The sequence below is a fragment of the Dermacentor andersoni genome, chromosome 1 (assembly GCF_023375885.2).
Source record: "Dermacentor andersoni chromosome 1, qqDerAnde1_hic_scaffold, whole genome shotgun sequence".
Lineage (NCBI taxonomy): Eukaryota > Metazoa > Arthropoda > Arachnida > Ixodida > Ixodidae > Dermacentor > Dermacentor andersoni.
In genome coordinates, this window is record NC_092814.1 from 332,730,215 (window position 1) to 332,744,887 (window position 14,673).

Genomic DNA, 14,673 nt, shown 5'->3' on the forward strand with positions numbered 1-14,673 from the left:
TTGACTGGTTTTTTTTCCTTGAAGTATGTACCAACTGGCCCAGATTTCAACCCTTCTATGAAAACAGCTGTTCACATGCTTACATCAGCTTACCTGACATACAAGCTGCATTTGTGTTAACGTTTTATTAAGCGCTTCTCCCAGCACTAAAAATACTCGAGCAGACACTAATAAGGCAATATAAGTGAAACGTTCCACACATCTTGCATGTGACCTGCATCCACCAACGTGCAGGTTGAACATTGCCGGAGTGTTGCGTTGAATCTTGCTTACGGGTGAAGTGACAGGAAAGCGCGTTGGGAATATCCCACAAATAATGAACGATACAATAAATTGAAACTCCTGATTATTCGTTAAGTATCGTTAATAGCAATTTCAACATAATGAATACTTCTTGGAACTGCTTGCACAATTTGAGATAACTGAGCGTGTAGGTGTTGCGAGTTTCACAGAGCAAGACCACAAAGAAAATAGAGGGCATGTTCTGCTGCCACGTCCTTTGAAATTTAAGTGTTCAAAGCGAGACATACTCTATGTTCGGCCAATCTGAAGGGTCCATGACTGGGAGGTATAGCTTCGACCCTTCCCGTTCGGAAATTGTCAATGTACTAACTGCCTTATTGCCGTCCAGTAATCAGAGTAAACAGTCGAAATATGATATTGAGCTTGAGAATACGCTTTGAAATAAAAATTAAATTATGGGGGATTTTACGAGCCAAAACCACAATCTGATTATGAGGCACGCCATAGTGGGTGACTCTGGATTAATTTTGACCACCTAGGGTTCTTTAACGCACGCCGAAATCGAAGTACACAGGCGTTTTTTTGCATTTCGCCCTAATCGAGACTGTGAAATAGAAACAATTTTGCATATGTGGGCTGTAGCACAGCACGATGCCTATTCAATTCATATGTGTGCATTCTGTTTGCACTGCTGAAAGATGGTTACTTGTTGTAATGGACATCTTTTATAAACTTATCTCTCTCCTCATTGCAAACGCCGTAGCCACCAGATGAGATGCATTAATAAAACTTTCTCTTACAAACAGCAATTGTAAATTAACATAAAATATATTGTACGTGTGCATGTGAGTGTGAGTGTGTGTCTCAAGGGCCCCAGCCACGGCGTGAATGGGGTCTCATAGGCTACCCCTCAGCAAAAGAGAGTGCACGCTGCAGTGGCACGCACATTTATCCCCTCCCCCCATCGCTTTTGCTTTTCTGTAAACTCTCTTCTTGCGGCTGATGTCGGTGCGCTTATTTAACATAGTTTTGCGCCATGAAAATTGTACTTCTGTAATTTTTTTTAATAAATAAGAATTTGAATGTCTACTGCCCTTTTGTGTATGGCAGAACTCTCTCGTCGTGCGACAAGAGGAAATTCTAAGCTGTGTGAGAGGGCCTCCTATCCTACCCCCAGTGCAACGATACTCTTGACAGTGAGGGCAAATATTTCAGCAACTCAAACGCGTCTCATATTGATGTTTTATCGCACATCGAGTGTATTGTCAGTCTGCTCTTGAAGATGACTTGGTCGCAAACTGGACGAGGGAAAGCGAATTCGTACACTTGCCTCGCACGCTTTCCAAAGTAGCACAGACGTGCTTCCATTTCCATGTTTAGTTGAATTAAAGATAATCTGTGGTCCGCTAGAAAAAAAAATAGGTCGTTTTACTCACGGTTATCGGTTGTTAAAGCAATCCAAGCATGCATAAAAACCTCATTTCAATACAGAGCTGTGAGTTACATGCGAGACAGCCTGATGCTTAGACGCTACACTTCTTGGCATGCATTCGGTAACGGCGGTAGTATATCACGATATTTTCTTTTCCACTGGGTTTCCATGTTCCACGCCGATGTGAGCAGAAGCGCAATATCAGGTCGGACGCATTAAGCAAGGGTGTTGTGAGGCACTTCAAGCGCTTCGGCAGTATGGCGATATGGGGACATCATGTGCCGATGTTTCGATGGTTCAGAGGAAGTGCTTCTTATTCCTTAGTTTTAGTGCAACAGAAAGATGGTATTGGGCCTAAAAGAATAAAAGTAAATGCCCTGCAGCAGTAGAAAACAGGCCCTGCTGCAGATGCTCCTTCCATTCCACTCTGCGTTATCAGTGTCACACCTATAGTGTGGTCAACGTCGTAGCGAGTTCGTAGCCAGTTGCATTTAATTTTGGCTCTTTTCAACATAGGTTGTCTACAGGGGTGCAACAATACTCACCATAACTTTTCTAGTATTATTAAGCTTTTAAACGGTTTCTGTATAAGCTGCACTGCAAAACCTGCAAGGAGGCACTTGAGCTTATACGCTGACGTTATCTGCACATGAGGTTCTGGTGCTTCACTGCCACAACTTAGTGCGAGACTAGAACGTGCAGCGGCTGTCTGCCAAGTCTGCAACAAGTGACTGTGAACTGTGCTACCGTTTACGTGCGCAGCAATGTGTTGTTATCTGGTTAGAATTGATGGCACACCAATACCATAGGTAGAGTTTCTCAGATTCTTAAGAGCAAGCATTGACCGAAAGCATGTTACAGAGCTAGAGTAAGCTTTCCAGCTTCGTATACGTGCTTAGGTGTGTATGTCATCAATTCTTTCATCACAAAGTGAACTGGACTTCATAAAAGGATATGTTCGAACTTTCAAGTTGCTTTTTGAAGACATTTGTTGCATACTTAGTAGGCAATGTGTAAATGAACATTATAGTGACAATGAAAAAAAGATGACAACTGCACGCTACTGCTGAGATTTCGAACATTTGATTTATGTATGCCGTTTTCGTAACAAACTTACTTGGAATTTGTCGCTTGTAATGTACATCTTGCGTGTCTAGGTATATCCTCGCCTTTCTTTTTCGCACCGTTGCACTTATTGTCGTAAAGTACCAACTAGCCTCAGTACTATTACAGAGGCGTGCACTCAGCCATGGGATCTGTTCTCCCACTTTATTTTACGTTCGCGCAGCGCCGTGATCATCGCAACGTCCGCCATGTACGCATGAACAGCTGCACCGCCTGTAAGCCGTGAAAGTGGCGGATAGTCATCCTCTTCCCGTGAAATGAATAAAAATAATGCTTCGATTTTATTCCTTTCTTAGTACAATGTCATTTAGTGTTTTAGTGTTGCTCTGGCGACGGTAGCTTTGCGGACAGATGTGCCTCGACTGCCGAAGCGGCACCTCGCGCTCCGTCTGTAGTTCATGTGCGTGCGCGAATGATCTGAGTGAACGAGCGTGCTGGTAGATAAAAAAAATCGCAGTTTCGCCCAAAAGGCGAGGCATCGATTATAATAGCAAATTCGTATACGACTATACGAATTAAGGGTAGTAGTCTTGTCGACCGTATAAATTGGCAAACATTCGCTTACTAACTAAATTAACAAGCACGGTGTCACGCACCACATGTAAACATGAGCACATCTCAATCGATGACCGCGGAAACTAGCTGCCAAAACGCCGAAGTGAGGAAGCGCGGCTGCATCAGCGAGCGAATTGACCTTCGCGCTGCCTCTCGCTTCAACGCGAACTAAGCGTCGAAGGCACAGCGCGTACGAAGCCACCAGCACTCGGCGCACTTTGGTCACATCGCAGATTGTTTTCGAGGTATGGCGGCCGCGCCGTACGCCGCAGCAGCCGGAGGAACGCCCCCCGCTGTACCCCGCCCCCGTCCCTACTCTCCCCCCAGGTGCCTCGTGCGCGACAGAAGACGGCGCGCTTCCTCCCCGATTTCCTCCCTTGTGCGCGAGATTTTGCGCCACGATCGTCGGGTGACCCTCGCAAGTTTCTCTCGCACATGCAGCATACGGCGCTCGGCGACGATGTTATCGCGCTTGGACTTTATACGAAACATCACGGCGACGGCAGAAGTGCGCTTGGAGTGTCCACATAACTGCTATCGCAAAAAAAAAAAAGAAAAACGAGCATGCGCAGTACGCGGGTCTCGAACGCGGGCGCGCCGTGTCGGGGAGCGCAATCGGCGCAACGATGCATGCAGTTGCGCCGAGTGGGGGACGTCTGTTTGGCCTCCGCTCCCATGGTCTCTAGGCTTTGGCTCTCCACAGTATGTAGGGACGCGCTTTCAAACGGTCTTAAAGTGAAGCTATTTTTGCGAGCCCTCCCGGACTTTCCTGACCGTGGCTGCTGTCATGCTGAATATATTTGTAGATATTATACACGAAGGCTGTATGAAGGTATCTACAAGGTGGCTGATATAAATCTTTTATGCCGACCAGATATTTCCAGCTGCGTTCTGCATGCAAAAACTAACTTCCTCCACAAAACTTGCACATATAGTGTTGGATCACAGGCACACTGACCTTTTGACGGAATGGTGAATTATATTCAACGGGTTGTTTGATTAATTTTACTCTCTGATGTAGCCGTTCGGTATGTGCCACTGGGACTGTGGCTGCTCTTTACCTTTGCTCCAGGAATGGGCATGTCCCACTGTGGCACAAGGGATACAGAATCCCTAAACATCGCCCGATACTTTTCGTACTTTTCTGTGAATACACCTGTCATTAACCAAGTTACACGCATTGCCATTAGTTGTAAATCATTTAATTAACCGCTTAAGCTTCGCATCGCATATAGATTCCAACATGTGATCTGCGTGAGTTTTTCTTTGAAGTCGAAACTTTCGTCGTGAAGATCGCAAAGCAGCGCCGTCGCGGTCACACTGGCGCATTGCCGCAAGTTACGCCAACCGTAAGTTACGCCGAAATGACAACCTGCAGCTATATAGCGAGCGACGGCGTTGATCGGCGAAATTCCCGCGGACTGGCTTTCTCACTCGGTGACGGCCAGGAGGAAGCTTAGTACTTAGCGCGTCAGCAGGCTTGGTTATAGTGTAACCCGCCGTGGTTGCTCAGTGGCTATGGTGTTAGGCTGCTGAGCACGAGGTCGCGGGATCGAATCCCGGCCACGGCGGCCGCATTTCGATGGGGGCGAAATGCGAAAACACCCGTGTACTTAGATTTAGGTGCACGTTAAAGAACCCCAGGTGGTCTAAATTTCCGGAGTCCTCCACTACGGCGTGCCTCATAATCAGAAAGTGGTTTTGGCACGTAAAACCCCATATATTATTATTATTATTGGTTATAGTGTACTAGAATAATGTCCATTATTCTAGTACACTATAGGCTTGGTCCGATCGTTTTGGACGCCATCTTGCTACGAAGGAAGAATGATAATAGCACGGCTGGTATAAAAATAACTTGCCAGATTTGTCTGACTGTAAGGTCGTTCATTGTCAACTTGCGGCATTTCCGATAATAATAATAATAATAATAATAATAATAAAATAATAATAATAATAATAATAATAATAATAAAGCACGCACGTTCACCTGAAGCCACGAATGTGGCTTCAGTATTGTGCAGCAACAAAACCGGCAAGAGATCGGTCATTTTTAACCACCACGATTTCTAACCGCCAGGATGGTTCACCGGCTACAGTGTTCTGCTGCCGAGCGCGAGGTTGCGGGATCGTTTCCTGGCCGCGGCGACCACATTCAGATTGGGTGGTCTTCGAAAAACGCTTCCCCCACCGACCAACGGGTGCAGGCGCACATAAAGAACACCAGGCCTGCACTCTAAGAACAGTTTACACCCTTTGGCGTGCCCCTTCTGCCACACAACAAAAATCGTCATCTGCCTTGATGCGTTTCCTTTCTTTATCGCTGCGAGCCCGGAACTTTCCAGTAAAGAACGGCACGCGCGTTATCAGCATAGAACAGTTTACACCCTTTGGAGTGCCCCTTCTGATAACGCGCGTGCCGTTCGTTACCGGAAAGTTCCGGGCTCGCAGCGATAAAGAAAGGAAACGCATCAAGGCAGATGACGATTATCGTTGTGTGGCAGAAGGGGCACGCCAAAGGGTGTAATCTCTTCTTAGAGTGGGTGAACGAAGCTAATTCGGAGCCTCCCACCACTAGCTGCATCTGTCAGAACCCCTGTTTTGCTTTTGCACGTTAAACGTACTATACCAGTGGTCAGACCAATGGATCCTGGCAATCACGTTCTTCGCGGTTTCCCACCGAGCCGTTCGAAGGTGTGACTTGGCGGCGACTGTCCTCCAGTCCATTTTCTTGGGTGGTCTACGGATGTAGCCCTGCAGGAATGTTAGCCAGCGCCACTCGTGGCCATAGCGGATGATGCGGAACTTCTTTTCAGCCGCAGTCGTCACGTAGTGCGTCCTCTCTTAGGAGCAACCGACCAATGAACCCGCGCACGCTGCCTGCATCGCATCACGGCTGCCTAATTGGAGGCCCTCGCTGTGCAATAGGAAATACTAATAGTTGAATTCGTAGCTTCATCGTGCCATAACCACGGTCTGATTACAAGGCACGCCGTAGTGGAGGGACTCCGGATTGATTTTGGTAACGTGGGCTTCTTTTACGTGCGGCGCCGCTGCGGTCAATACTGAAACCACGACCTGGAGCTCAGATCACCTAGCCACTGAACTGTCGCGGGAAATCGTAAGAAGAACAAGGGGAACCGAAGTGCTCGATTTTTTTGTTAATTACAAAGCCGTGCAGCCGAAACGCAATGAAGCCAAAGCAAGCATGCGGGAAGTCAACCATTACGTTTTTTACAGATTAGCATGTACAAAAATGATACGAAAAAGTGAAAAGAAAGTAGAGACGTGTTCTACATCCGCTTCCACGACCAAGAGAGGCGTTACGCTAAAATTACTAATACGTCTTAACGAGTTGACGGGCCACATATGCCGCCACATAGGAAAACACTTGTCATGCTGAAATTGATGGTTCGGTCCCCGTATTTTTTGCGTGCTGCGTTTCACTAATGCGGAGCTTTCTTCGCGAAATTTCCCGGAGTTTGCTGACAGTGTCTCGGCAAATGACTCGCAAACAGAAAACAAAACGAAATAACGTGTCCGAAGCTTCGATCGTTTGTACCTCGGACTCCTGACACGTAGTAAATCAGGCCGAAGCTCTAATTATTCGGCCGCGATATTTCTTTTTTTCATGCGTGGTATATATTGCTGCGAGTGTAACATCGTATGCGAGTATGGCACAGTTAATATGCAATACATCGCATTTCAAAGGCTTTAGACAGACCCGAAACACATAATACTTATAAATATAGCAACACATAAATTAAACAGTCATATTCGCCCCTTAAACGGAGGCAACAGCAGACAGGCTATAAATAAAGATTACCAGTCCGCTTTTTAACTGTGTTTAGTCCAGGCACGTACCCAGGGGGGGGCCCGGGCCCCCCCCCCCGAAATCAAGTGGCATACCCCCCCCCCCCCCCCTCCCCACTCACGCCACCACTCCTCACACATTCCTAAAGCGCCGCCAGATCAATATTGAGACTTGGCAGCTGTTCATCGGTCAGCATTATGCTGCCTTTTTCACTCCCTTTAGATGGCGGTAGTTATCGGCATCTCTTGTATTTTGAAGGGCAGTTTTCTCATAAATTCCGCACCCGCGCGATCACCTCGATATGCGTTCAGTTGGCACCATCTATTCAACCGTCACGCGCATAGCTGTTGCTTTTGTTAATCCAACCTTCTTTGTTTAGGCTGATCCTGGGACCACGAGAGGGATGCGCTGTTACTCAGCTGGTCTGTACTGTCATGGAACGAGTTGCGGCCGGAGAAAACGCCAATTGCGTTTAACTTTTCCCTTTGCTTCATTATTTCCTTAAGTTACGGCTCGCCGCGACGCTGGCAGATGCCCGGAACCATATACACGTGATATGGGTTAGATAAGGTGGGAAATAAAATAATGTGAAAGAGCGTCCATCATGAAACCCTGCAATAACCCTTAAACCCATAAGCAAGATGACTGTCGCCCGTTACCTCGTCTATTTTTCCCTAATTGTATAGCACTTTTCGTGCAAAATTGGCAACTGGAAACAAAAATCGCAAGGAGTTGAGAAATTAAGCGATCTACTAAGGGAGAGAGCCAAGGCAACAACCGAACTGCGAGCAAAAGCAAATAATAAAAAAGTTAACCGTTGTTTATGAGAATATTTATGGATCAACATCTTCTTATTTAAAAAAAGGAAGTAGAGAAAACGCCGCCGGAAGCAGAGAATAATTACTTGTTTTGAAGGACGCTTCTACAGTTATCGGTCGAACCGCCTCACGTAGCCACTTCTCTGCTGTGCTTATGTGGGTGTTTTTCTAACCTTTCGCGGTGAGCGCAGTACGTCTAGAATCGCAGAGTCCTGCGCTCTACGCGGTTGTATGGGACTGGCGACCGCACAGCGTTACGCAATTCGCGGAACTTTCAAAACTGATCAACAAGGCGAAACTAACTGATATTCAAAACTATAACATGAGAAAGACTGAAGAACCCGTAAAAAATGAACGCAGCCTGAAATCAGTAAAAAAGAAACCTGGCATAGGACAAACTATGATGTATGCACTAAAAGATGAGAAGGATAATATCATCAGCAATCTGGAAGATATAGTAAAAGCAGCGGAAAAATTTTAAGCTGCCCTGTATACAGTACCCAGAGGAGTCACGATACCTCACTTAGAAACAGTAATGAAAAGGATACAGAAACTCTTATATAACTAGCGATGAGGTCAGAAGGGCCCTGCAAGACATGAAACGATGAAGAGCGGGAGGAGAAGGTGGAATAACAGTCGATTTAATCAAAGATGGAGGCGACATAATGCTTGGAAAACTGGCGGCTCTTTATACGAAGTGTCTATCGACTGCAAGGGCCCCAGAAAACTGGAAGAATGCAGACATTATACTAATCCACAAAAAAGGAGACGTTAAAGAATTCAAAATTATAGGACCATTAGTTTGCTCCCAGTATTGTATAAAATATTTACCAAAAAATTCTCCAATAGAATAAGGGCAACACTCGAATTTGTCAACCAAGGGAACAGGCTGGCTTCAGGAAGAGATACTTTACAATGGATCACATCCATGTCATCAATCAGGTTATCGCGAAATCTGCAGAGTACAATAAGCGTCTCTATGTGGCTGACATAGATTACGAAAATGCATTTGATTCAGTAGAGATACCAGCAGTCATAGAGGCACTACGTAATCAAGGAGTACAGAACGCTTACGTAAAAAGCTTGGAAAATATTGCTACATGCGTGTGGTATTTGTTTGTTTGAACGAGGCGCGTGGGCGCCATCACTCCAGAAAAGAGGAGGAAGAACGAACTGGGCTCGCGCTGTGAATCTAACCGGTCAGAGCTGCAACCGTTGTTGTAAATATAATCTGTAAATAGTTTCTCGTCTTACTGACTCGTCCTTCGCGTAAGAATATCTGCAGAGGTTCTACAGCTACCTTGATTCTACACAAGAAAAGCAGGCAGATACCTATAGAGAAACGGGTCAGACAGGGAGATACAATTTCTCCAAAGCTATTCACTGCGTGCTTAGAAGAATTCAAGCTATTAAACTGGGAAGGCTTAGGAGTAAAGATCGACGGCAAATATCTTAGCAACCTTCGGTTTGCCGATGACATCATTCTATTCAACAACAATGCAGACGAGTTAAAACAATTGATTGGAGACCTTAACAGAGAGAGTGTAAGAGTGAAGTTGAATATTAATATGCAGAAGATGAAGATAATGATAAATAGCCGGGCAAAGGAACAAGATATCAGGATTGCCAGTCGGCCACTAGAGACTGTGAAGGAGTACGTTTACCTAGGTCAATTAATCACAGGGAACCCTGCCGTATGAGAAGCGTTCCCATACGGCAGACATTGCCAGCTTCTGACTGGAAGCTTACCATTATTATTGAAAAATAAGGTGTGCAATCAGTGCATTTTGCCAGTGCTGACATATGGGGCAGAGACTTGAGAGCAAGTTAAGGACCGTGCAAAGAGCGATCGAACGAAGATTGCAAGGCATAACATTAAGAGAGAGAAAGAGAGCGGTTTGGATCAGAGAGCGAACGGGTATAGACGATATTCTAATTGACATCAAGTGGAAAAAATGTAGCTGGGCAGGTCATGTAATGCGCCGGTTAGATAACCGTTGGACCATTAGGGTGACAGAATGGGTACCAAGAGAAGGAAAACGCAATCGAGAATGACAGAACACTAGGTGGAGCGATGAAATTAGGAAATTCGCGGGCGCTAGTTGGAATCGGTTTGCGCAGGACAGGGGTAATTGGAGATCGCATGGAGAGGCTTTCGTCCTGCAGTGGACATAAAACAGGATGATGATGATTATGATGATGATGATGATGATGGGCCCCCCCCGAAAAAAAATCCTGGGTACGTGCCTGGTTTAGTCATACATATCCTTTAGGTGAACAATCATTCGACCAAACTCATTACTCTCGAAGAAACAATGGGCTCAGCATTTAGGCCATACATTTGTGTCCTCCGTAAAGTGTGTAGTCCAATCATGAAGAATATGCTAACGGACGCGCCATCTTGAACGGCGGCGCAATATCACATATCGAAGCGTTGGCGGTGGCACGACAAAAGTGTGCGTGAGATCTAAACCTAATGCTTTGACTTAAATCTACAATTAGGCCACAATCGCTCGCATACTTCACTCGTACCAACGACTGATGAGTGCACCACGTCGCGTAGCGTGTGCGTACGCGCTGTTCCCATTATAGGCCAATGACTCAGGACAGAAACGGGTCACATGATAGCGAACCATATACTGCTGTCTTTCGCGTCGTACTTTTCAGCCCCCGTACTCGCCATCCTTCCCTCGACAAACATCAAGCATCGTCTTCGTTCCGTGACATCATAGCAGTGACGTCGGCCGGCCGGTTGCAGGCGGTGTTGGCCTCTGGCAGCCTAGACCGGCAATTGCTCCGTCTATTCGTATGTATTCTGGTTCAGGAATCGGCTGCCACATGTCTATGAGTTAAGTGTCACGTAGATGTGCGAGCAGGAGGCGTGAGATCTAGCTATCCTCGGCCCCTTCGGGGCACATTGTCTGTTCCACGCAGGTATACGTTTGTAAATCCTCCTGTTTGCAGGTTGTCAAGTAGAGTCCTCCTTTCGATACTAAAGCGCCTCAGAGACTTCATTCGCATAAGCTACTCCTGTTAACTGCCCATGCTATTATTCTTTTGACCTGTGAGGTGCATAAACATACAACTTTGCATGAGATTAAACGTTGCATATAGGATGACGAATAAACGCACCTGTGCGCGTACCATTGAGCTTTATGGCAATAAATTAGGCAATTCGTGCGAAGGCTTCGCTTCACATTATAGAACACGTCCGTTGTGGTATGTCTCATTTTTAGTTCCTTTCGTCTGATCTCCCGCTTAAAGATAGTATATATGACATTAACGCAGGGCTAAAATCCAGAGGGGCTCTCTTTAAGTTCAGTACACGTTGTTGGCTTCCACATGCGGTCTCTTCATGTAACGGGCTCCTAATTTCCCCTGCTATACTTCTGTGTTCGACGTGAAAGAGGTGCGAATGGGCCTCTTCGGGAAGCGAAAACCGTGCCGGTATACGCGCACGTGCCAAAAAACATCGCTCGCGAGCACATTTTTCTTGGAGCTTCGACGTCAGTGAACGGCGAAAAACTACTTCACTGGAGTGCTGTCTCAAAAGCCTAATTTTGAACTTTTTCTGTCGTTTCTCTAAATTGAATCAAATTATGGCGTTAAACCTTCCGAATCAACACACCAGCTATATGGGACGGCGGAATGGAGGCTCCGTCCGGATCAATTTCGATCACTTACAGCTGTTTATCGTGTGCGTAAGTCTAAATACGTAAGCGTTTTTTTGCATTTCACCCCAATCAAAATACGAACCGTGCGAATAAAACCCACTACCTCGTAACCACTAGAACAACATGACGGGCAAAAATGAAAAGTATTATATGAATGCGCGTGACGCGGCAGTCTAGCGTGTGCTGATACAGGATTTATGCTGAAACCCGCCGTGGTTGCTGAGTGTCTATGGTGTTAGGTTGCTGAGCACGAGGTCGCGGGATCGAATCCCGGCCACGGCGGCCGCATTTCGATGGGGGAGAGAACACCCGTGTACTTAGATTTAGGTGCACGTTAAAGAACCCCAGGTGGTCGAAATTTCCGGAGTCCTACACTACGGCGTGCCTCATAATCAGAAAGTGGTTTTGGCACGTAAAACCCCATAATTTAATTTTTTTTTTATACTGAAGCGCCTGCGTCTCTTCGCTGTTGCGTGTGGCATTGTGAGCTTGACGAAAGATGGCGGTCATTGCCATAGCTATGTAAATAAACACATAAAAGCAATGCCTGCTCATTTTGGCATGCGAGATAAATAAAAAAAATACAAGAGAAAAGAAAAATACTTTTACTACCGAATGAACGCATAACCGCGCAATATCAGCTTTGTGCTAGACATTTGTCGTATGCTTGTACTCTTGACGAGGAAATAAACGTCACTTTTCAGAAAGAAAAAATTTGAGGGAATATTAATACGTTTTGGCACAGAGTGACGTATGTTACTTAAATGAATTGAGCTATACAATGTTTTCGGACATTTTGCAGCGCCACCGACACTCATCGCGTTATTGTGTAAATTTTTCTCAGTTTATTTTTTTCTTTGTTTCTTTATGACATTCTTTCCCTTTACCCTCTTCCCCTGCACAAGGTAGCCGGCTGATACTTACACTGGCTAACCTACCTATTTTCCCTTCCGTATATTTTTCCCTCTCTTCGCAGCGCTACGGAAAAGGGGGGATGTGTACGCTAGAAGCAAAGCAGAGCAGTTACAGACTTGTATAGGGTTTAATGGTGCAAGGTGATTTGCTGCTTTACCTTAAATATTGAGGAATGTTGGTTTTTGTTACCAGTACAAGATTAGCTGCAAATGCGGCATTAGGTGCGTGTGGGTGATGCTGCATCAATGTAAAATTTTTTGGCAGTATGAAATCCGACCGCCGTCCGGAAAGCACCCAGAAACTGTCAAAACAGAGATTGTGAGGCCGTGTAGACCCCTGCTGTATCACATTTCACTCTTCTTTCACTCAGAGTCGGAAAATTCCGTGCTTTTCTTGCAAATATGTGACGTCAGAGGAGGGCATATATTACCAGTTTCCTGCTACCAGAATGTTTCGTTACCAAAAAAATCGGCAGAAATTGCTCACAGCGGAGCGCTTCCGTGGCACATTTACTGTGACACCTTCACCGCACATTTACACTAGCGCAGCGACGATGCTACCACCTCCTAGTTAATCTCACGGCTAATAGCGTCGGCACGTGGCATTTGATAATGCAACGGCGCACATTGTGATCTCGGAGGCCATATTCGGCCACGTTAGCCCATTGCTCTTTGAATCTTTACGTCTTTCACTCTGTAGCGAAATAAGTGGCCCTTTATACGTCACCATCCACATATCTTACACCGCGTGTTAGTCGACAATATACAGCACGCTGTTTTAAGGATTTCTTCAGCGCTATGCCGTTCATTTGAACCTTAGCGCACCTGGCGTCAGCCTGTATCTCTGCGTGCTCGCCATGGCGTCGGGTTTTCGAGGTACATTGAAGAGGCTGGATCTTGACATTTCGAACGCAAAGTGTCATAGTGGTATGAGCATATTAGCACGAATATGTTTTTTTTAACGCGGCGTGGCTCACGTGCAAAAATTGTTCCTTAGGAATATAGCAAGCGTGCAGCACGCGAATTCGTGGAGCGTGACAATCTGCTTTGTAATACAACTCAGCTTGGGCAAGGTATGAGCGGCTGTTGAGAAAAAAAAAGAAATGCAATTTCAGCTCGAGCTCGCAGGGCGGCTGTTTCAACGATCGTTGGTGTAGCGCGACGGTCTACATGGGAAATAAGTGACAAGAAGGAGAGCTCGTAACAAAAAAGAAAAGAAAAGGAAAAAATGCGAAAATAAAAAAAAAAAAATGTGCACAGTGTAATAAAAGAGACCACCGCCGCCCCCGGGAGGGCTCGAACCTCCAACCTTTCGGTTAACAGCCGAACGCGCTAGCCGATTGCGCCACGGAGGCAGACATTCTGGCGAGGATATGAACAATAGCGGAGCTAAACACCATGCCGACATTTTGCGAGCGAGCTACGCTCTAAATTTTTTCCAGCTGCGCATCCGTTCGTCTGTTCACTTTCCCGCGAGATATTTTCGCTCTCTGCTCCCTCGCTATGCAACGCCTCCTGGGGAGGTTTCGGGCTTCCGCGTCACGTGAGATGACGTAGGCTACGTCACGCCGCGCCGGCCGGATCGCTCCTGCTCGATCGCGGTGCGTTGCGGCTCATGCGTTGAGTTCGTGATGGGGACAAATTTCATACGGATTATTATTTTTTTTTCTCTTTACAAGTAATTCAGTCTCTCCGTTGTGTTTCGCACTGGCATTCGATAAAAAACAGTTCACAAGCTTGCACGGACGGTGCCTGAGTGGCGCTGGGATATTCAATCATGAAAGCTGGAGAGACTAGAGAGCTTTAGAATAGGGGTCCCAATAGTTTGGGGCCCCAAAGAGCTTTGCGGGTGTTATCGTTGGGGCACGCAGGAGTGCAGAGTTTTAGAATAGGGTTTTGCGTTTGCGGATAGCGTCTTGCGCTGACAGCGCCACTACGGCGTCAAAGAGAAGCTATTACAAATAATTAAATAAACTACACCATTTTATGATAGGAATAGTAATTTTGACTTGCGTGTATTCGCGTTTAATTAAAATTTAGAGGTTATTCTGTAAGCAGCAAACAATTAGTTGCGCTTAGTTTTGAGCAAACCAACTTT

General features: G+C 46.0%; 1 non-coding gene across 1 annotated transcript; it reads right to left on the bottom strand.

The window, feature by feature from the left end:
• Positions 1-13,856: 13,856 nt before the first annotated feature.
• TRNAN-GUU (transfer RNA asparagine (anticodon GUU)) lies at positions 13,857-13,930 on the bottom strand. The gene has a single exon. It is a non-coding gene; the product is annotated as a tRNA-Asn (tRNA).
• Between the last annotated feature and the right edge of the window lie 743 nt (positions 13,931-14,673).